General features: G+C 38.1%; 1 protein-coding gene across 1 annotated transcript in view; it reads left to right on the top strand.

Moving 5' to 3' along the window:
- Nucleotides 1-24246, top strand: part of LOC103525241 (VPS10 domain-containing receptor SorCS1) — a 283259-nt gene that overhangs the window by 98634 nt on the left and 160379 nt on the right. The window lies entirely within an intron of this gene.

Genomic DNA, 24246 nt, shown 5'->3' with positions numbered 1-24246 from the left:
CTCAGCACACACACACTGCAAATTTAAGACGTGAATGTAACTCAAAGAAGCAAGTGGGTTGTCAGAAGTTTTTTAATAGCCTTTGATTTATTCCCCTAAGTGCTTTATTAAGATGATGCACAATGGGGTTTGGAAGCCAAATGCAGTTTTAGGAGAGACTTGAAGGAATTCTTTTCAGTCTCTTGACTTTTCTTCCTTAACACAATAATTTATTTGACTGAGACAAGTGCTGTGGATTCAGAAGAGGGATTCTACTTATTTATTATTTGGAAGTTTATCAGACCAGTTTCTGACCTGAATTAGTAGGAGTATGAATGAACTTACTGTGGTATGAGAGCTGCATGGTTCAGAGAACAGGATAGTGGCTGGGGTTGGGAGATTTGTGTTCTGTTGGTGTATGGGTTTGTCACTATTACACAGTGAAATATTTGGTTAGGGATAATGAGGAATCAGCAAATTCCTGTGTATCGGAAGTCAGCTGCAAGGAATCTTCTCCCAGCAAGCTATTACTGATGACATTCTGCAAGGTCAGTTCTAGGTACAGTGATATAGGGCATTTTTGCCATTAGTCTGGTAATAAATCTGGTATAACTTCCACTGTTTAAGACAGCCAGTGTAGTAACTCATAAAGAGACCTGAGGTAGTCACAGTGAACCAATGGATTACTTCGTAAGCTGAGCTGTTTTAGACCTATAAAGCATAATAGCAGGACAAGAGCTGCAGACTGTTTTTACAGTACTATATACTACCTACTTAGAACATGGTGAAGAGCTGCACTAAAAAGGAGTGTGGAAACTGGGATAGGCAGCAAACTGAGCATCATATTCTGTTGTGAAGGGGCCTAAGTGCACTGCTTTGATCAATGATTATGTCAGCTAATGAGCCAGGAATTGAATTTGTAAAGAAATTAAAACTATGAAACATTTACTTTAAGGCACTGATATGTCATGAAAAACTTTTGTGACAATGTACAGTTTTCAATGAAAATTTGCACCCAGGGTGGGATTTTGGGACAAAGTGCAAGCAGTGCGTAGCACTATTTGAGATGCTGCTTTGCTTTAGAAACAGTCTGAATATGCCCATGAAGGATGCCATCTGTGGCCTAGAAAGTCACAGAATTCCAACTGTTGCAGGATGGGAGAGGAAATATGAAATCTTGCTTCTTGAGGACTTAGACTGGTATCTGTTGTTACCCAGCACCAGAGACAACAGGATACTGAGCTAAATGAACTTCTGCTCTGACCTGAGATGCCCACCCTCATGTTGTGTGTGATAGCACAGAACTCTGTAAAGGTGATTGTGCTCAATGAAAGCATTGCTATTGTGATGTAACTGCATCTGATAGCTACGTTTGCTCATTTATGTTTCAAATTACTAATTACCTAATTAGTCCAAAAAGTCCAAATTACCTAATTCAGTACAAGGGTAACTTGGTGAAATGTTGATTTGAATTAGACACAAAATTAAACAGAACAAAACCACCCCCCTACAGTCATGCATATAGCAAATGTTTGTAAGTACAAGTGAACCAAGTTTTGTGTCTAAGAACAGTGACTTGAGAGGCAAAACAAAGGAAAGAAAGTGTAACATGAGTGGTGATATAAGGTGGGCAAGATTGCTCAAGCCAGGTAAGAAATGACAAGTACTGAATAGAGGTGGGGGAGGAAATGTAGATTTTGAAGCAGAGATCAGACATGGTGAAGGTTAAGGTGTTGCTTGAGGAGTCAGCTCTCCTGCTTGTAGAAACTGGTGTTTCCTGAATTAAACTGCATGCTTTTCACTAGCTGTTGATCTGCTCCAGAAATAACTTCAGGCCACTGATATAAAAGCGGCATCCCCTTTCTTGTTAGGCTTTTCATCTTACTATTGATATATCTTGATAGCTGCTATTACCATTTGGCTTCTTTTTCCAAATGCTAAGTCAACAGAAAAAGTGATTGAAAAGACAGTAAGTGTAACTACAAAGTTTATTCATTTATTATCCCATTAGAAAATAATGCCCATTATTGCAATAAGTATAAATACGTTGTCCAGCCCCTCTATAAACTTAATTAAAAAGGTATTGGGTTTGGCAGTTGGCTTCTGTTACATTCAGTTGCTCTTTATTGTTTCAGAAGAAAGCTGCTGAGTCAATTGGTTTAGCAACAAGATGGAATAAACCTCTCAGATTAAACAAGGCTTGTTAATTTGCAGAATTTCTGTTGCAATTGCCCGCACAAACTTGTAATAGCCTAGTTTAGTGAGAGGTGATTATCTCTGATGTGTAGTAACTCCTAGAATGCTGGTTAATGCTCTGAAAAAATGGGGAAAAATAGGTTTTTTGTTAGCTTTGTATGGGATAAAATGAAAGTGCTGGAATTATCTATTAAATAGATTCCAGTTAAAGGAGTTGCATGTTGCAACTTTCTTTTGGACCAAATCCAAAATCCAAGTTTAGCTGAGGTAAGGTCTGAAGCTATTTCTTCCTGTTACAGCAGGTATCACTCCAGCCTTTTTTGTTGTAATTAATCCCATTGTGTCTGTACGATTTGATTGCTCAATAAGGGAGGTCCATTTTAGTTGTACAAAGGGCTAATTTGGATCAAATCAAAGATTTGCTTAAACCAGTACCTTTTCTTCAATGTAAAACTCCTGCAGATAAAGAAGAAAGGGTATAAGAATTAGGCCAAGCATGTGTGATACTTTTCTGATGTAGCCGACCAGTTAATACTGCCTTCTGGCTCCAGGGCTTTGCAAAACAGAAGTGTTTAACAGAGGTATTTATTAGCCCTGAGAGTGTTTATGTGGAGATTATTTTTGCTCCTCAAAACCATCAGTTGAACCAATATAAACTTTTAGCATCCAGAACAGCAGACAGCTGAAAAGCACCAGGTGGTTGTTGGCCAATGTCAACTGCAGTGACACCTGAATTAATGCCTCAGAGGGGAGAATTTTTCTGTGCCTGTAGCCAGTTGATTTCTTTTCCTCTACACATTTTTATAGATGTGAAGTCCTGCTGTGTGATGAAAGCAAATTCACCCACCTGTGTTTTATCTTATAAAATGAACCTGCCACTCCCCATGTTGGATGGAGAGCCCTGCAGGAATGAAAAAGAAATAAAGGATATGAAATTCCTCTTGTGTGCAGCCTTTAGCACAAGGTGCTCCATGTGTCTGATGGAAAACAGAGTGTCTTTTGAGTTTTATTGATTGGTCTTTAAGCATTGCCTTATCCTTTTAATGAATTGAGAAAGTGAAGGGGATGACTTTGGAAAGCTCCATTAAGAGTAAGAAAAAATTCTGGCTCTTTAGGAAACTTGTGCAATACAGATTTGTACAATGCTGCTTACTAGAAAATGAAAGTATCAAAGAATGCAGTGATGGTGGTCCTGGATGATCTTCAGCCCTATTCCTTGCAGGATAACTGTATTGTTCCTGCCACCTCAGAAATATTTTTCTCGCCGAAGAGGTGGCAGTGACCTAGGGAGACCCAGATACTTGACTCCTGTTTAGTTTGTGTCCCTGAAACTACAATGAGGACCTGGTTGGTTTAATTCTGTGAATGACCCTAGTGATGACTGCACTGCCCTCTTCTGGTTAAATGTGATGTAGAAAATGAAACCTACCTCTCACTGTTCATAGATTGACTTCCCATGAGAAAACACTTGCAGTAATTTGGGTCAGCAAGGGAAAAGCAGAGGGAGTTTAAGTTCTAGCAAGCTAGAATGCTGCTTCTCTGGACTCCATGCTTCTGTATTTTCCTTTGTTGGTTTCTAGAGTAGCTTGCTCTGAAAGCTACATAATACATTAATGTGCTCTTCTATAACATCACATAGAAGTCCAGAATTGTGCTGAATGCAGATGTCAAATGTTTGTCTTATCAACCACTAAGCCTCTAACAGGATGTTATGTAGTTATATGTGGCAGTTATACAGACTCTTCTGTAAAGTGTCATTAGTCTCTGGAAAGGCTTGTATGGATTGCAGTAAGATTCAAGTCAGGCTCATTACCAGTTTTTCCTATCCAAAGAGACAGAATTTTTTCTGCTTTGGTTTGTCTTTTTGTGCCATCCATAAATACAAAAAGTTCTTATAAATAGAATTAGTACTTGTAAAACACTATGTTCCCTTCTGTTACTTTGGGCAATACTGTGCCATCCCTGAAAGCAGCCCTTGCCCCAGGACTGCTGCAGGTGAGTATCTAGCAAGCCAGGGGGATGCAGCGGATAGGTCAGCCCAATGCACCCAGGGGTGGGAGTGGTCCTGGCACCAGGCAATGGCTCACAGCTTTCTGCCCTACTTCTTGGAGAAGTTCACACCAAGAAGTTCTCTGGGCACTTCATTCCTAGGAGAGATTTGAAGTGTGTGAATAGCAGCAAAAGTTAATAATGTGTTAGTGAACCCAAAGGGCTCTATGAAGAATCAAACTCAGTTGCCTCAATAGTATGAACAGGATTTTTCCCAAAGGATGGCAGATGCTACGTCAGGGGTGAATTTTAAAGAAGACTTTAAATCAGACTAGAAGATACCTCTTTTTAAAGTTTTTTTTTAAAAAGTTTGATCAATGGCCAGCTAAGTCTGTTGTCCTTGCTGATTGGTTATTAGGATCACATCAAATCATCATGCATCTCACAGTAACTGTTGGCCTCTCCTGACCAAACCTGGCTGCTGCTTCTCTGCAGCAGGGGTTTCATGGTCTTTCTCTTGTACTGTGCTTCTCTGCAGTGGGTGAGGTGGTTGCCCTGATGTTTAAGTCACCAGCTGTGCCTGGTATGTGGTTTTAACACTGCTGTACAGCTGTGGCACAGGCCTGTGGAACATGAAGCTCATCTGCTCAGATTACCAGCTGGCAGTAGACCAGCTAAAAGGTGCAAGATTGTTGCTGCTAATTCCCTGAGTTTGGAGAAGTTTTTTTCAGGAGCTCAGCTTATCAGTTATCAAAAACATCAGGTTTTAATGTGTAAATGCAATAAAATAAAATAAAGATAGGATTAACTGCCAAAAAGCCTAGATTTTTTTTTAGGAAGAGGGCTGGCAGAATAACTCTTAAATTGACAGAGCCCTGCAAAAATGATGTAGGAGTTCAAGGAGCTGAACTTCCTGGCGTCTGAATCAGATAGGATTTGTCAGCACTATCAGCTGAGCCAAAGCCCAGTGGTACAGTAAGGAAGACACACTATTAGTGTTGCCTTTCTGCCAGAGTCACAGAGAAGACAAGTAATGTCTTCAGCGTAAAAGGACTGTTCCATTAGTTGAAATAATAGACTAGGAGTGGATTTGTCTGGAGATAAAGAACAGAGATACAGTCCCAGGCAGGGATGTATGTGATTTACTTGCTGTTTGTGCTCCACTGCTGTCATTTGCTGCACTCTAGACTGACTTTCTGGGATTAATAATTTATTATGCTTATTTACCAGTGCTTCCCCTAAGGTAGACTCCTTACTACTGAGTAGCTCACCAGTCCTGGTCTATCAATTGCTACAAGAATCACTTTTTCCTGTCTTCATTCCTAATTTTCTAAACCAAACTTTACCCTTTGCTGCTGCTTTATTTCCTGCATCTTTTTTGCTCAGTCAGACAAAGAGGTATTCTGTCAGGTCCTGAAGGTGTGGGTTCTTTATTTCTCATTTTCAAATAAATCTTCAGCTTCTATTATTCACTAGGATGAATGTAGGTATCCTGATTAGCTGCTATGACAGCTTTGTCTAATTAGCTGAGCTGGTATCTCTCTTCCTGAATGCCCAAAGGTGGTGTTTTGTTTGAAGGCTTTATTTAGATGAGCTAATAATTAATCACTGTGCACAAGTCCAGTGGCTGAAAACAGTTGATGTAGCACAGTAGCCTTAATTGACAGAGGCAGAAGAGACCTTGTGTTTTAGGTGTGGCATTACAATCATTATAGCTTTCTATCCGTCCTTCTGTTTCCCTGCAAAATAAGATTCCTTTTCATGTTTGCCTTGAAACAGCCCTCAGAAGATAAATTTGTGCTCCTTAAGGCCCAAACAGAGATACAACTCCAGACATTTTACCCAGGCTGTCCATTTCTTTTGAATAGTTGAGAAACATCACATTTGGGAATGATGACATGACTCTTCCTCTTAGAAGAAACTCAGGAAACTAGATCTGGGACCCAATCCATAGAAACTTGTCAAAGGATTGTAAATGTATGGAATGTAAAAATGGGAATGTGAGAATTTAATGGTGTCAAGACTATCAACTTTCTGGCCAATGCAGAGCTTCCAGAGTTGATGACTCTGTCTGTCCTGTAGAATTTAATTATCTTCCTGATTCTTGGCCTAAATACAGTTTGTATTCTTCCAGGCTCATCAATTTGGCTAAAGAAATTCTGTTACATGTGCTCTTTTCTTTTGCTGTCTGTAAACCACTGATGAATACTAAGGTAATCTTCCTCAAGATGAAGGGGGTTTGTTTAAACAGTAAAAGGAAATGTTAGAATATTGTGAATCTCAAGGTGGTGAAAGATGTCTGTTATACTGAATGATAAAGTAGTCCAGGGCAAGCTTTTGTAGTGCTGTTTTTTGAATCTGCTGTTGCAGAGAGAAATTTTGGAGTGTGCAATTCTTCTCTCACCCTCAGGTTCCCTCATAAGCTGTACTACATTACAGACTGAGCCATAAAGCCAGTCTTGGGATAATAATGCCTTCTTTGTTGACTTGTTCAAAGGTTTTGGGAATGTCTGTCTCACTTCCTAAAGGATTTTCAGGGTGGTTTGAAGTAGTTTGGATTGTAAAACAGTTCTTCAGACATACTTGTTTCTTCACTCTTGGATCATAAGCCCTTACTCTACCGGATTCTGTCAAATGTCCCTTAATGGTGCTTAAATTATATTTAAGAGGTAGCTTTTCATGTACCACCTTTTCTCCTTTCTTGTTCCCTCCATTCTGTTTACCAGCAGCTTCCCTCTTAAATACCACTAGTCTGTTCTTGCAGCAAACACCTTATAAACCAAGCCAGAATAAACTATTTCAGAACAGCCCTGTATCTATCACCTCTCCTATACACCCTTTTGAAATGTTGTATATAAAAATTGTTAGCAGCTCAGGAATCCAATAAAACCTTTATTTTTTTAGCCATTAATAACTTTATGATTTTTTTCCATTGTGTTAATATGAAATAATCATAAAAAATTATCACCACAGTTTTATGTCATTCTCTCCAACAGTTCTGTTTTACTTTCATAAATAAAACATTCTGACAAAAATACACTTATTTTAATACATTCTCACACTGCTACCCAGCCTTAGTTTCGTGACTCTCAGCAGTCTCATGCAGTGCTGAGAGTTTCATGGGACCACTGCTGTGCTCTCTGTGGATGAGTCAGCTTTCCAGTTTCAAAGGAGCTTTGCTTTTGTTTTGAGTCCACATATTACTCAGGCAAAACCCAGCTTGCTTTTTGAGATTTGTCATGGACCTCTTTCAGATCCATGGTCGGCTCCATTGCTACAATAGAATCCAGCATTTTCAGCTGCTATTTACAACTACTTGACCTAAATGGTTTTATAGGTACAAGAGCTTTCCTGGCAGAACTTCTTTGCATATTTGCTGATCCTCTGCAGTGAAGCTACAATAGCCAGTCTGAGCTGCACCCTATAACTGATTTTTATTATCTATATCTTGCTCATATTTGAGATTATCCAGGCTTTCCTTCTATTTTATGGACCAGTAAACCCTATTGTTTACAATGCAAATGTGCAGGGTTTAATTTTTTTTTAATGCACTGCTGCTAGGAGAGTCCTTCCCTTTTTGAATCCCATCACTTTGTCAGCTTGATTAGTCAAATTTCTGGTCAATCTGTTACTCTCCTCTCTAATAATGATTGTAATTGCATCTTAAAACATTTCTTTCTATCCTACCCATAAGTGGAGTTCAAAGGGCAGAAGGAGAGCATCACCCCACAATAAGAAGGACATTGGCCAAGAGAGCTCTTTTTTATGGAGGAAGCACATAAACTGAAGTTTTGTATCACTCAAGAATGACTGTATCTCAGGATTTGCCTTGCTGTAAAAGTGAGACCTGATTGAAACCAATTTCATTATATTGGTGTTGCTGTAATAACAGCCCCAACTGTTCATTTAATGCTCAGACAGCTACAAATCCATCAGTACTTTAGCTGACTGTTTTTGCTTTCCTCTCTAGGTTTTCCTCTTTTTCTGCTAAAGCCTGGACCTTTCACATCTCAGGTAGATACCTTCCCACAACTAACTAATGTCTTCCTTCTAGTTCTACTAAGAAATTAAATTAAAAAACTTTTCTGAGACCTTTTGCTTTGGCAGATTGGCATTTTATAAGATGAAAAAAATGTATCTGAAACATTTCCAAGTGACCCTGCATATGACTGAACTGAATTTCAGCTTTATCTGTGAACTTTCAGTGTATGTGAGGTTTTTTGGTTTGGTTTGGTTTGGTTTTGGGTCATCCCCCTCTCCTCTTCTAGGCAGATGCACAAATCTGTGAAATAATGAAGATTGTTCAGGTAGTGACAATACAGATGTCAAAGATATTCTTCGAAATCTCTCCATGACTCCCAGAGAGGGAGAAAGAAATGGGAATTTTGCACCACGATGAACCAATTTAGCTGGCTGGAAAAATAGCATTTTGTTTTTATGAGGAATTTGATATTTCTGAAACTGAAGTGAAATGTGATAGTGAAAAAGACTGTGAAACTTGTCACTAAACTGATGATATCATTCAGCCAGCCAGCTAACTAGGAAGGTTGGATATGTCCTGGAGGACGTTTTGAGTCTATCCAGAAACTATCACTTGATGTAAAACATCCTTATGGAAAACTTTATTTTTAATCACTTGATGTAAAACATCCTTATGGAAAACTTTATTTTTCAATTAAAAAGTCTCCTGGGACAACATTGCATTCTTGCATGGGTAGGAGAGTAACAGAAGGTTTTAAACTCAGTGATTGTTAACAATGAAAAGTTCATCAGCAGTGTGGAGATGCTACAAGATCGTGTGTCACTGTGTATTCTCTAGAAGTACTGGTTCAAAGATTCAAATATGCAATGAAATAAATAAGTTTTAGGTTGTGATGGTGGTTGCTGGCATCAGCTGTAGGGTACAGATTGGGTACAACAAAGGGGTTGCTCTTCTCCCTGTATGGGTCGAATTTTTTTTGGTCTTCAGAGTATTTTTCTGCTTCCCAGCAGGAGAAGTCTTGCTGCCTCTGAGGAGGTGTGGGCACAAGGACTTTTAGCACAAGATTCTGCAGGCATCTTTTTGAGTGTGCTGAGCAGCTTCAGAGCTCAGATGTGTGACTCACATCTGCTAAGTGGTAAGCATGCACCACTTCTTGTGTGACAGTAGGTTGATCTGCTTCAAGTAGTGAAACTCAAGAATTGAGGTCTTGATTCAACAACCATACAGTAACAGGAGTATGGTTTTGTGTCAATTTTATTTCAAAAAGAGTATGTTAGTGGTAGTAAAGATTCAGAGAATGTAATAAGGATTTTTGCAAGGTGTGGAGTGATTTGTGTGGAAGGAATGATTGAGCTGCTCAGGAATCTTTGTTCTGGAAAGTGACAACTAATGGAGATTTGTCAGAGACCTGTAAAATCATGAACCTGTGACTTTATGAGGTGATGCCTTAAAAAGACTATAGAGCTTGAGCAATTGTGTTTCTGAGGCCAACTCCAGCAAAAGTAGGAAGTTTTTCTGTCTTCATGGGATGGTTGATCAGAACTCTGGAGAAGTGTCCTGGTGAAAGCAAGCAAACAGAAGTACAGCTTTCAGTCCCACCCAGAGCAGGGAAGCAGTAACTGCCACGTGTGGTCCACTCCTGTCACAATGTTCCTGTGAAGCATTTTAATAAAGAAAATATTTTGTGGAAGAGTTGTCTGAGTGACTGTTGCTGGGCATTTGTCTTCCTTGGCTAGAGGTAGGACTAACCATGGGGGAACTGGGCTATTGCTGAGGTTGCTACTGAGACAGCATTATCAGGTGTCAACTCTGCTTACTTTCACACTGTCCTGGAAAGCTGAATTCTCTTTGTCAGGTAGAGAAGAAGTAGTAAATGCTCATGAGAGACCCATGCACAATAGCTCCTTTCCATAGCACAGGAAATTGTTTCTACTGCATTCATCTTGCTGCAACATTTAGAAATTAGAAGTCTGTCTTTTCAGGCTAAGCTCTCCCAGCTCTGTCTTCTCAATTTGCTATGGTGTGGTCTGGTTCCACTCCAGACCCAGTCCTGGAATAGTGGGGAAGGAATATTTCAGTTTTACCCATGTGTCTGAGCAGCCTTTGGGCTGGCTGTGTATGGAGGCATCAGTGGACCTTCTCCCTTGGACACCTGATACTTTTCTGTGGTGATTGACATGCCTCCATTGAAGTCAGCTTGAAAAGTGTTTGCAGTTGAAACAAGTGGAGCAAATTCTAATTTGACTGGAATGAGCCCTCCTGTTAAATGTTAAATTGACCTTTTCAAGAGAAATTTACTTGATAGTTCTAAGTGGAGCCCAGCTTTAAGCTAAGCCTGTCACTACAACATGATTAAATTCACTTAAATGTACATCAGTTGCACATATTATTAATGGAAATTGAAATCAGCCTAAATGGTAACCATAAATTTTAAAACACGGGAAAGAGGATGAAGCTTGAAAAAACCCACACATGATGTGAAGGTTAAGGTGCCTTACTCACCCAAAGATGGGCAGAACAGTGGACTCTCTTCTGAAACAGTGAAAAATCACTGAACACTTTTTTTGTGTATTTATGGTACTCCATTTCTAATCCACTGGAAAAGGGAGATACAGTGCATTTTTGGCAGGGGGTTGCTTTGTGTAGACCTGGAAAGGTTGGTCACAGTTGTCTGGTCTTATTTCACTTCCTATTGTACCTTTAAGCAACAAATAATCAGATTTCTGGAAGTCTGTTTGATAGATGGTGGAGGCACGCGTGGATTCCTGGGCATACCTGGGACACAGGCATGTCTGCTGCCCAGCTGAATTATACATTTAAAACCTTTCACCTGTTCTTGCCAACTTCTCATCCCCACTATCCAGCACAACATTTCTAATGCTTGGCTATTGTGACTGTTACTTAAAATGTCTGTTATAATTGGGCCCTAGTAAATCAAAACTAAATTGAAGACCTTCCACTTACAGGCATTTATCAGTGACTTTCCATCAAGCAGGAGGACAGGACTTGGCAAGCATCTCCTAGACAAATGTCAAGAGACTTATGAAGGCTCTTTTTGAAGGTGTTATCTTTATGTAGCTGTGTGACCTTTGCGATTCAAAGTGCAAATATGAACCTTTTGTAATTAATGTCTTGTTCTACCAGACTTGGCTTCCCCACAGAAGAAACTTCCCAGCTGTTTTGGAACATCGAGTACTTCACTTCCATATGGCACTAAACAATACCCCATACATATAGCCAGATAAGCACTTCTTTGGGTTAGGAGCTACAAGGCTGCATTGTCCACAGCCTGAAAGTAAGCACTAACATCTTGTCTAACATATGATGGATTTTTTCCCTTTCCGCTAATGCCACCTCCGCTGCCTCTGACAGGAATATTAGTGGGCACATATAATATATCCCACCACCTGCTCACTATCCAGCAGAGGACACATTGCATCTGATTGAGCCCATTGCACTGGTACTTGCATGACTGAGATAGCATAAAGAAGTAGTATGCTTGGAAGTGATAGACTCTTGGAAGTAGGCTGTGACATTACACATAAATGTGGAAGTTGATGCAGCTCTTGAGGTCATGTGCAATATTTGGGAATAAACAAAGCTGAAATTTGCTGATATCACAACTTAGCAATTTGGGCAGACCACAAACCTAATGGCAGAATTCCTCTCTGTTTCCCTCCTGACAAAGGGAAAGATAAAAGGGGAATATAAGACTCCAAGTTGGAAACAGAAAACAAATGGATAGAAATTTTACCAACTCAAGGGAAAGGCAATAACATAAAGGACAAAGTAACAAGGAATACAAATATAGATATAATATATATATATACTATATATATATACACGCTATTTATACACTATCTAATAGAATATATATTTATATATATATACACTATATATAATAATAATATAGTATATTATATAATAATATATAATATATAATATATTATATATTATATTATATATTATATAATTATATTATATATTAATAATAATATATAATATATGTAATATATTATATATTATATAATATATAATAATATAAATATAATAATAATATAATAATATAATATATATACACAATATGGATATACATATACATATGTATATGTATACATATATACATATATATGTATATCTATATGGTATATATGTATAATATGTTATTAATATAATAATTATAATAATTATATTAATATATAATATATAATATTATATATTATGAATATAATAATATATAATAAATATAAAATATATAAAGTGTATATATATTATATATATTTTGTATATATATATGGTGTATATATATATAATATATTATATATATATACACACACGCACACAACTGGATAGATAGCACATAGGAAGCTGGCAGCAACAAACAGCAGCACAGTCAGCAGGAAGCGGGAGGAAAAGAAAGAGGGAGGAGCTGCTGAGTTCCTAATCTTTTATAGAGTACAGCAGGAAATGGGAAGGAATAGATACCTTCCTTTGCATTCTGCCCCTCTCAGAGTCCAAAAGCGACTCTCAGTTCCTTCTTCAGTTCCTCCTCTTCAAATGATGACAGCTGATTTTCTGAGAATGTTGGAAGACAATCCCTTTTTTAAGGGATTTGGTGGTATGTAAGGGTGATAATAAGAAAGTACAAGAACTTAGGTGCTTGGCTGAGTTCCTGTTGGAAACATGATTTTAATGACTGGATTGTTTAATGTCTTTATGCACCCACAGCTTTGGAAAGACCTTTCTTTATAATCTTAATTCCAAATAAATGAAAAACAGGTGGCATTGGGGAAAAAAAAATCTTCTGGTCAAATTCAATATTTTCTTTTAAAAGGCATTTGAATATAAATTGGGAATAATGGATGAACATGGCTCATCAGTAAGAGTATCAAGAAATCTGTTCAAGTTGTTTCAATCTGCAGTCTTTATTTTCTCACAAACATATAATTAATATGTTTTTGTAATGCAGGGCAAAATGATAAGGTTATGTTGTGCAAGATATTTCTGATATGGGATTTACAGCCTAGCTTTAGCTTTTTTTTTTTTTTTTTCATTTACACATAACATAAAAGCAAGGTACCATTGTATCTGTAGCTAGAGCTAACTTAAAGATGACTTTGAAAATCAAAGAGCTGGAAGAACTGAGCTCATTTTTGGAGATCTATCAGCCTGCAGCTCATCTAGGCACAAATACTGGCGTATTGTTTTGCTAATAGACTCTTTGAACACCTCACCTTGACCACAGCTTGCTCTGTTCTTAATACACTGCACATACTACTGACCATTTTTTCTTCAGAGTGATTGGGAACATGCAGTCGCCTCAGGCCTAGGAAATGGTATTAATCTTCTGCTGTGTACTTTCATTTCATATCCTGTAAAAATCCATCTTCTGCTACTGGAGTTGACCTAGGGTTAGATGTTGAAGGAACAAATTACTGTCACTTGCTTGAGTAGCTATAAATAGCAAGCTTTATAACCCCACTGATCCTTGAGATACATAGTGATAAGTATACTTCTACCAACCAAAAGGAAAACATCAAGCTGTGTGGCTCTGGTTGGTGCATTTTATTTGTAACTGACACGAACAGTGCAGCTGCAGCATCATTCAAATGATTTTGAAAAGATGAAAAGTAACACTCATTGTATTTGCCTACTTCAAATCATTAATTAATGATTCTTGGGTACAGTAATCCAAGTAACGCACTAGCACAACTTTTAAATCCCATAAAACCAAGTTCTGTTTTAGGTGATGTGATAGAGTAACAGTCTAGCTAACAGCTTAGATTATTCACTGCTAGGACTTGGAGAACTAACTGAAACCTTTTCAGTGGAACAATTTTCTGCTGGGAAATGCAACATTAGTCAGATAAATCTCTTGCAATCTTTTAAAAATGAAATCTTGACAGAAAATGTCGGAACAAATTGAAACTGACAGTGTGTTCGGTTTTGATTTTCTCCTTGTTTCATTTGACCTTTTTTCCCATGGGATGAAAGACAGAATGTATTATAAAACATTCAATTGAATGGATAATAATAATGCTGGTGCTAGTGGGATAAAATAATCTGATTTTTTAAATTATTTTATTTTCATACTCAAGCTCTTTTCCCCCTGTTCCCTATTTCTATATAGATTTTGGGAATCTTCATAGTTTAAAATGGGGCAAAAAATTATTAAATTGCCTAAGCTATGGGAATTCCAACTTTCAACTTATTTTAATGTGAATTAGTGCATGAAGCATGCTTTTAGTGGGTTTTAAAATGCTACTGGTCCTTGAGACTTACTCCATTATGACAACTAAAGGGCTTGGACAACAACTTTTGAAAATAACGTCTTGGGCTGTCTGGATCTTTTAAGCTTTTTTTACTGTTGATTTGCACTGGCAGGATAGAATGAAGATTGTATATTGTGTTGCAAATGCTTGGATGGTGCTAGCTAGAAAGCCTCTTCTGCAAGGTATGTGCTAAAAGCCAGAGAAGACCTGCAACATTTTTAAATAAAACTCATCATTGCTCTTAATTGGAGAGGGGCTAAAGCAGATTTCTGGATGTATAATGTGACTATGGATGCTTAGGCAGCCTTGCTGAACTAGTATATAAAACCTTGTAACTGAGCTCAGCTTTCTGTAGCTTTTCAACAAAGCTGCAGTGGCCTCAGTGTTATTCTGGGATAGGTAGTGTAGGGACATGTATGGTTGTCTCACCATCATATGGTTTAATGGAAAACCTTCCTACTGAGCTGCCCTCAAGCTACAAAATCCATTAACTCACCCCTTGGGGGACCTGAAATATATTCTGGCCATTACCATCATTTAGAAAGTTAATAGTGTGATGATTATTGGGCTACAGTCCTAGCTATTTGTGTGATTTACACCAGACTGGGGTGGAAATGGGAGGATGCAACACTTGAAGAAACATTTAATAAGTGAGAATTTGGCATTGAGTGCAGTGATGTCAGTATGCCCCATGTTAAATATATGTCAAGAAGAATCATTAGTAATTCTCAGTTCTTCTAATTATAAGGCATTTTAATTTAAATGTAAGGAAGAACAACTTCAATTTCTATCACATCTAATCTGAGAATTTTTAGTTTGTTGATGACCATTAGCCCTGAGTCAGGCTGGGCCTATGAGAATGGCTTCATTCTGAGTTGCAGTTTTACCTAGTGGAGAGTACTCTGATGAACAAAGGGTGCAAATTTGCATCTTCAACTGCTTGTCAAAACTAACAAGCCAAGTAGACAGGGAGATCTCCCAGACTGGTGCTTTTCCACTTGTTATCCACTGATAAAAAAAAAATAAATTCCCAAAGGTAGCAAGGAACAAGCCTGTTGACAGAAAATTTTCATTCCTTTCTTCAGGGTCTGCTCCTTCACTGAAAATAATGCTTTGAGGGCCAATGGAAAAAAATTCCTGAAAAACAGTACCATGGAGTACCAACAATGCCATGAAAAGAGGCAATGCTTGGCGTGGACGTACAGTCAGATGCACAAATGTAAATAACATATCAGCTTTTGGCATTATATTAATAAGCTATGAAAAATGAGTGGTCCTACTGGAGTTATTGGTCCTTCCCACAAACATCCAGGCACTGTGACACAAGATGGCTCAGAACTAACAGGAGGGATTGTACAGATTGTACAGCCAGAGCACTAGTACCATCCTCTTGAGCTTTTCAGTGAGAGGATCAAGTGGAAGTCTTGCTTTGATGGCTCTCCCTTTTTTTTCTCACTGCAGGAATTCACCTACCCCTGGAACTAGAATAGTTAAAGTGGTAATGATTGCTAAGCTCCCTACACTCCTCCTGATTTGAGCTGCTTCTGTCAGGGAGGGACAGGAGATTAGTAGTGGGAGGCTCTGGAATGTCATGCTCTCTGCTGCTCAAACAAGGGAGGTGAAAGCCACAGTTCTACTACACAGTTTACTTTATCTTTGCGGGCTCCAGCCAGGGTTCTGTTAGCCAGTCAGAATAGGTGCTAAGTCTGTACTTATTTTTGTCGCAAATGTGGTTTTTTACCATAGACATCCAATCTCCTTTCCCAAAGCTAATCTTGATCATTTAGCACAGCAGTGTTTCAGTGGAATTCCAGAATCTGACTGTGGCCCCCAAATGAGGCTGTCCACCATGAAGTCCTGGATTTACAGACCGTTCCTGCAAAACAGGGCCTAGAAAACATTTTCAGGGCAGAGGCAAGTCAAATCTCAGTGCTTTATTTTTGTAACAACAAGATAGGAATTATTCACTTGATAGGCAAATCTTCATACCTTGCACTACGACAGCAAAGTTCTTTCATATTTTCTGGAAGCAGCTGCTGCCAAGCCATGGGGCATTGGTGCTTTCCAGTCCCATGTTTATAGTGCTGCATTTCCATAGTGAGTACTGTGGATGAAAGTGTGATCAGGATCTGACATCTGATCAGCAGGTAGAGGAGCGGGGAATCTGAATATGGATTTTAATAACTGCCAGAATCTTCTGTTCTTAGCAGAATAAACTATTGTAGTCTGCATTAAAAGGGAAATAACTGGTAAAACAAGATAAGACAGACACCTAGAATTAGAGCGGCACTTAGAGAGCACTTAGAATTAGAGCAGCAGAGGGGAGGAAAAAAAGTGCATCAGATTTTATCGAATCCATATTTGATATTTTCTCCTGCTAGGGTACTCAGTTTCGCTCTTTGGGTATCCAGTCTTTATACTGCAATTTCTCTGAAGCCTGAAAATAAAAAAGCCAATATCCCCAATGCAGTGGAATGTTTCTTTTGCTAAAGAAGGCAGTGGTATCAGAAACTGGTACTAAAAAGCCCTTTAATGCCAGCTTGAAAGCACAGGATGCCTCTGGATTGTTAAACATGAAAGCTGAATGAGAAATATGTAGTCCTATGTCTAGTTCAGAAAGATGGAGGGATCTGAAGAGATATGCAGCAGGATACATGTGTCATCAGGGCTGAACCAGTTAGATATATCCACATTGGTGTTTTGGCATTACAATATATTGCTTTTGATTTCCTTTTTATACTTCTGATGGCCATAGAATATCTTTCCCCTAGGTTTTCATTTCCATCGAATTTACTGTGTCTCCAAGGTGAAACTGGGTGAGCAAAGTGGACTGGTTCTGAGGGCTGCTCACCACAGACAATGCAGGTGCAATTGATCTCTGCAAAAGATTCTATACTTTAGCAGAAAAGGTGTGAACTAGTTTCTAGCAGTTCACAGAGGGACAAGATTTGCATCATAGCAAGGACAGTGTGGATTAATCCAGATGGAATAATTCTGATTTCAGAACAAGTGACTAAGACCATTCAGCACAGTTCCTCCAAACTTGTGGGTGATAAAAAAAGTATTTACATGGCTTGCAGGGACTCACTCCTCTTGAACAATGAAGAGGCTTACAAGTCTGTGTCACCTTTGAGTCTTGTCAGCCTGGTCAGCACTAACATACTACTTACATTATTAGCAGAAGTCTTTTCCTTTTTTTGGTGTTCAATAGTAATAAGCCTTGCTGCTGCCTAACACCTCAGCATTATGGTATTAGTAGGGTTGCTCTTCTGTCTTGTGCAACTGGGAATGCTTGCATGTTTTTATCATAATAGACTGTTTCCCTTTATCTCTCCTGTGACATAAATAAGAATAAGAAATAACCTGACCCTGATTACACAGTTCCCTTTATTCTATGTCTTATGACCTGTCTTCTATCCTCCTGAAAGCTTCCCACCACCGTTATCATATCATGACTTATGAAACTATTGACCAAATTCTAGTTAACCTTGACAGAGGGATTAAAAGAATGATATTGAACTATTAGTTGTTATTTTCTAAAACTTTCACAACTGTGAAGTATTTTCCTTCTCTTCAGCCTTGTGAAAGGTGGAGATGATGTGTTGTATGGTGAAAGTGCAGTTTGCAGAAGCCATAATGTTTGGTTTGTCTGAAACCAATGCGTGTGCTTGCTGCAGGTCCACATAACAATAGTGTGGATAGTTATAGGAGGATGACCTATACCTACAGCTTCCATCATCAGATGGAGTTTTAGCCTCATTGCTACAGATTCTGGTGATCCTTTTACAAAATATATGCAAAAGGGTTGGATGGTCCCTACTTGAGACAGAGATAGAGGGACAGATATTCTCAGCTTGGGTTACAAATTTGCTTTACTAACTCTCAAATGAAAGAGCAGTGAAAGCAAGTTAGCCAAATTTTTTTTCCAACCATTTTTTTAAAGGGGAAACAAACAATTTATCTGGGTCACCCACAGATGACATCTCCTGGCCATTTGACCCCCAGATTTCTTTTTTTTTCTTATTCGAATAGTATTTAGAATAAAAATCAAGTGCAATGTGTAAACTCCAAACTGGATGATAAAGTGTGAGCTGCTTCTACTGCTTGCCACATCATTAAATTATTTATAGCAATAATCAGCTGAACTAAATCAAGCTAAAAGTTGCAAAAAATTTTAATGTGCATGTATATGTTCACTTATATTAATCCAAAAAAATTGATTAAAAAGGATAAAATTGAATTAATTTAGCTGCTTAGACAGAGAAATGTCTATTTAATACCTCTGTATTGCTTCTTTGTAATTCTTTTATCCCCCAAGTAATTTTCTTGGCTTCTGTATGTGGAAAACTTTATTTTGTGATTATAAAATTCTTTCCCTAAAGGAAACAAACATTTCAGTAAAGGCATAAAAATTCATAACTCCATTTCTAGTAAAAACTGCAGTCAAACTGGAAGCAAGATATTTTCAAACTGGAGACTTAAATCTGTTTTAAAAGTCACATTTCAACTGTTAATTTTTTTATTTCTTCTGTTTGACGTGGATATTAAAACTCTTTCCAATCCTTATTTACACAAAACCCCAGAAAACTTACACTGTCAGGATGGATTGGAAAGTTGGTGAGTCTGAGGGGTTTGCATTTGCCTCTGTCACAAACTTCCTTCCAAGGAAAGATTATTTATGTCTTTGCTTCCCCCACCTACACACAGGGAGCAGTAATAATTGCCAGTCTGCTGAGAAAATAAGTCATCAGAAATGTGTTCACTTATTCACTGAGATGTGGATCCCCTGAGTTTTGCAATCTCTTCTTTTTCTTTACCCTGGAGATGTCTTCGCAAGTTAATTTCAGCCTTCCAGCATAGATTTGAAGTGCTTTAATACTGTGAGATGTGCAGTGCCAGTTTGGGCAGTTGAAGCAGTGCTAAGCAACTCACTGGCTTGTCACTGCTGCCAGGTCACTTAACACTACCCTCTTCAAACAAATTCGTAGGGTGGCAAAAAAACCCCCTCTGAATATGCTTCACTTTAGCTTAGAACAAAGGAGCTACAGCTAAAAATCAGCCACGATTCACTAATAAAGTGAGGAAGAGGAGGCTGGGAAGTCATAAAGGCAAGGTATGGCTAGTCCCAAGCTGCAGAAAGGCTTTTAGCAGAGGTAACGTTATCAGGGACAGGCATCAGTTCAGTGTTGAAAGGCCTGGGCGGCTCAGTGGGATACAGGAGTTTTAAATAAAAGGCTGTGTTCTGCCATAAAAAGTCCCCAGGAAAAATTCTCTAGACTTTCTAAAGTGATAACATGTGAGGGTGAGTGTTACACAATAGTAGACAGGCACCTTGAAGTGTTTTAATACAAAGGAATTGTCACACCCTGACTTCAGAGTCAGAGGGGGAGGAGGACATACAGACATTCAGAGTGTGACCTCAGGAGAGAAACCTGTACAAATGAGGGCAAGGTATGTGTCCCCAAGGACACAGGACTCACTGTGTTCACATCTTGCAATTGCTCTTCATCATGGAGATATAAAAGTCCCTTCAAAATGTGTCAGTCTCTGAGCATTAGAAATGAGCAAGACCTTGGGGAATTATGTATAAATTGAGTTAGCCAGTAGGTGAGAAGCATCCAGGCAAAGGAAGGTGATTTGTATATCAGGAATAACTTTCTATGAAAATAAAGAATGGGTTAAAACCTCCAGTCACTCACTGAGAGAGAAGCTGAAATTAGACATTATTAGATTCTGGAAAAAAATACCAGAGTTACATCTGAAGATGTTAAAATAGACCAAAAGTGATATCTAAAAAGTTTAATACGAAGAACAAGTAAACTTTAATGGCTGGCTGTTGAAGAAGACTTTGTCATTTCTAGCTTTTGGGAATCGTGATGGCATGACAAAAATCAATGAGAAACGTTAGTATTTGGCTATAAAACCATAAAGGGAATAGTTTCAATTCAAGTGATGAGGGAATAGCACCTCATCTTAGGAGGATCTGCAGAAAGGAGTCAAAAAGTCAACAGCTCTACTATAGTTTACAAATAGGTTTAAAAGATTACACACTGGAATTCATATATGCTCCAGAATTGCCGGCTCCAGTACTTTTTAGATATGAAAGATCATGTTTAATATCTGAATTATTCCTTTATTCAAAAACTTGTCCAATGAAAGCCTTTTGTAGGAGCAGCCTTTGACTTCCCAGTTGCCTTCTGTGATCTGAAGGCCTTCTATCCAAAATGTTCATGAAGAGATTATTTCAATAACAAGTGGCAAATTTTGTGCTCAACTGGCCTGTTCCTTTGGAGGCAAACCAGGTGGGAGATGCAGTTATGCAGGAGGTTGGAACAGTTGCTGCTGTTTCTTACTTAAATACCTGAAATCTGCCAGGGGTGAATTGGCAGATCTTACTGCAAAAGAAACCTTAACCAGTCAGCTGGTTGATTCTTCAAGTCTTCAGCAGCTTATGTAAAAAAAATATAGACAACCCTAAATTTGTAACAAATGACAGCAAAAAGCAACTTGCCTAGGGAACTTATTTAATCTCTATCTTCAAACTGACAGTCCTCTGAATTTCAGTCTGTGCTTCTTTAGAAAGAAGAAAATTTCCATAGGGTTCATGTTACTGCTTGATTCAGAATGCCTATTACAATTGCGAAATATTGGTGGGAACAGATTGATGACAGTAGGTGGACTAGTGGAATTCAGTGACTTTATTTAAAATGTGCAGGAGTTCATTACAATGCGGTAATAGAAATGTCATTTACCCTGATGAGAGGAGAGAGGAAAACCCTATCAACGAATAATAATGAAGCTATTTAAATGTCGACTTTCTTGCAAATAGTTTGCAAAATATAAATCTATATATTTCTAGTTTCATTTTAATTTATTACTCGGGAAAGTTGGAGTGTCAGTCCCACAGTTCTGGTATATGTTTATACTGTGAAATGAACTCATAATAGTTAAAATGTTTCTCATCTTGAATGTTTGCAGAAGTAATTCTGATTTGCTGAAAAACTAGAGAATCTGATTTTAAATATATACGGGTAATTTTGGGGATTACTTTAATGGGAACACAGCTAAAATGGTGGTACAGGTATGAAGTTCAGAATTGAGTCTAAATTGAATTAGATTTAGAATGGAGTCTACTCTTTTTCTGGGTATTATTCTTTTACTAAGTATCATCTGTGTTTTGTTAACATCCACCATGTTTTAATACAGATCTATTTTTCCATGGATAGACTTGCATACATATCAAATCTGTCTCCAGAGTTTCCTATTTTAAACTCATCTGGACATTTTTATACTTCTAACTGTATCAAGCCTATAAATGTACCAAGCTAAATCAAGCCAAAATGAAGCAATTTGCTGAGAGATTTAATTTTATTTGATGGAACATGTATATACACCCTCCTTCCTCTGAAATAATTTGTGAAACCATTGCAACATGCATGTCTACACAAGAGCTAATAAAACAGAGTTTACTGCTCATGTACTTATTTCAGTAGCTGTGGCTTTTCAGCAAATGTTTCAGAAGGCATAGAGTTTCATTTCTGTGTTTTCAGCTCTAGAGGTCCTGGATTAGACCTTTCAGATAATTTAGTCACGCTTTTTCTTGTTCAGCTCATATTACACAAATGCACTGAGTTTTCTCTGTAGAGCTTCAGAGAAGCATCTTACTATACAAAGAATGAGAGATGTTGGTTGACACATATCTCTTCCCCCCCCCAAATTATTGAATTTGTTGATCCTACACTGTTGTTATTGCCTACACTCTGCTGAGGTACATTTGGCTTTTGCAGCACTTCTAGGTTAGGCTGGCTTCCTGGGTCACTAAATGGTTGATATGTTTTCATAGGTTAGGATTCTCATACTGCTTTGTACATCCATTGAATAAGACAAATTCAAAGCTCATTATCCAGGCTGCTAATGAAAGCCTGCTTGTATATACATATATATAAAGAACAAAATAAATGCAGGTTGGTGGAATCTCTGGTTTAGATCTCACCAGAGGATTCATCTGTATGTAGTGTTTCAATCAATGCAATTCTTTTGTTCCACTGCTCTGTTTATCTATCACCATTTCTTTGTGTTACAGCACTTCTAGATGCCTATCTTCTGGTGTGTAACATTTACCTCCCTGTTAAAATTAAGAGTAGTTGTAAAATGGTGTAAGAAACAACTTGTAACTGGGCAGGTAGAACTGACTTGCTAATTTAAAACATGATAATGAGAGTGAGATCTACTCATAGCTCATTGTTTGCTTCTGTATTTGCTCACCTGCTAAAATGATGTTTTTCAAAGCTTTCCAGTATTTCAGTTGTTTTTGTAGATCTTGACTGAAGCATACACTTCCATCTGCATGTAACTTAACCTGTAAATAAAGCTAAGAATTCAAAATAATTGGCTAGAGATTTGAAGTAAGAAATGGCTGGCAAGTCTAACTGAGATTGTCATTTGCCGTAAGCTGCAACATCTGTTTGCCTGTGCTGTGACTGTGTACTGACTGCTTTTCTTTGGCAATTTCAGAGCAAGTTTTATGTGTTGGATTTTCTTCACTCTTAGAGCCTTTTGAATGGCTCCATTTTGAAACAATCATCTTTGTCACAAAGAAGAGCTGCATTACTTCATTACTATGTTTTTGCTTAATTCAGGAAGTCAGATTTAGTCCTTAGGTTCTTTACATGTTTTTAGGAGCCCAAACTTTACAAAGGATAGGGTTTGGTTTTATAAGCAGACAGAACATAACTATTAATTTCTGAGGAGGCTGAGTGGTGAAGTGGATGGCATAGCCAAAGGGAACCAACAGTCATTGGCAGGCTCTGTTCAGCCTCCTGCCATGATTCCCTTCACATGAATGCTGGAGCATCTCTGAAATAGTAATAGAAATAACTGTAACAGTACCCTCCTCAGTCCACAGAGGAAATAACTCAGTTTGTGTGTGCTTCTAAGGGAGATGACCTCATAAAGGGAAAGTTCAATCAGTAGATGAAAATTTGATGTTCTAACCAACAAAGGTCAGAAATGCTCACAGGAGTGTCTATTTTTAATAGGGAGTGGGAGGCATAGAAAAAGCTATGGTTGTGGGGCATATGTCTCTTGTTATATGACCAGGACGGAAACATAAAATGTTTCAATTAATTTTCTGAATAGAAAGAATCGACTTGAATGCAAATCCACATTTTTGTACATTTTAGCCTTTGCGAATTTGGCCATTTGGGGCGATCAGCAGAAAAGAAAATCCACATTACTCATTGCAAATGAAGTTCCATTTCAACCCATTTTTATATCTGCATCTTGTGTTTAAAATGTATTATCTACAAGAATATCTTGTACTTTAAAATGTCTTTGCTATTCAGCTACATGTGACTTTACTGCAATTTGTGGATACCAGCTGTAGTGCTTTCGATTGATTATCCCCTGGATATTAGGACATAATTCAGGAAAGCATGAGCTGTGTAATGAGTGAAACCTCTGCTGAAAATTGCTTTTAGTTCCAGTCACGTGCTAAGTGCAGATGTTAGGAGAACTCCGCACAGTCTTGTTTGCTCATTTGTTTTATTCTTCCCCAAGACAGGTAGTCAGTGTCTCTATGGGCAACCCTTGTATCAGAAATACATTATTTTCTCTACTAAATAGTAGCTTTTAGAGCAAGAATGAAGCATGTGTCCTTACTCCGCTAGTCCATTTAAAAAAAAAAAGAGCCATATAACTTGTATGTGTAATGCTTATGCTGTTAGGTTTTTGAAAAGACCTCATTCGTGATTGGAGAAAACTGAATTGTAGTTTCACTGAACAATCAGCTGGAGCAGATACTTTGGAATATGCTAAGGAAAGACTCTT

This window comes from Calypte anna, chromosome 6 (assembly GCF_003957555.1).
Source record: "Calypte anna isolate BGI_N300 chromosome 6, bCalAnn1_v1.p, whole genome shotgun sequence".
In the NCBI taxonomy this organism is placed as follows: domain Eukaryota; kingdom Metazoa; phylum Chordata; class Aves; order Apodiformes; family Trochilidae; genus Calypte; species Calypte anna.
The sequence above is the reverse complement of the archived record's forward strand: the minus strand, read 5'-3'. Positions and strand labels throughout refer to the sequence as shown.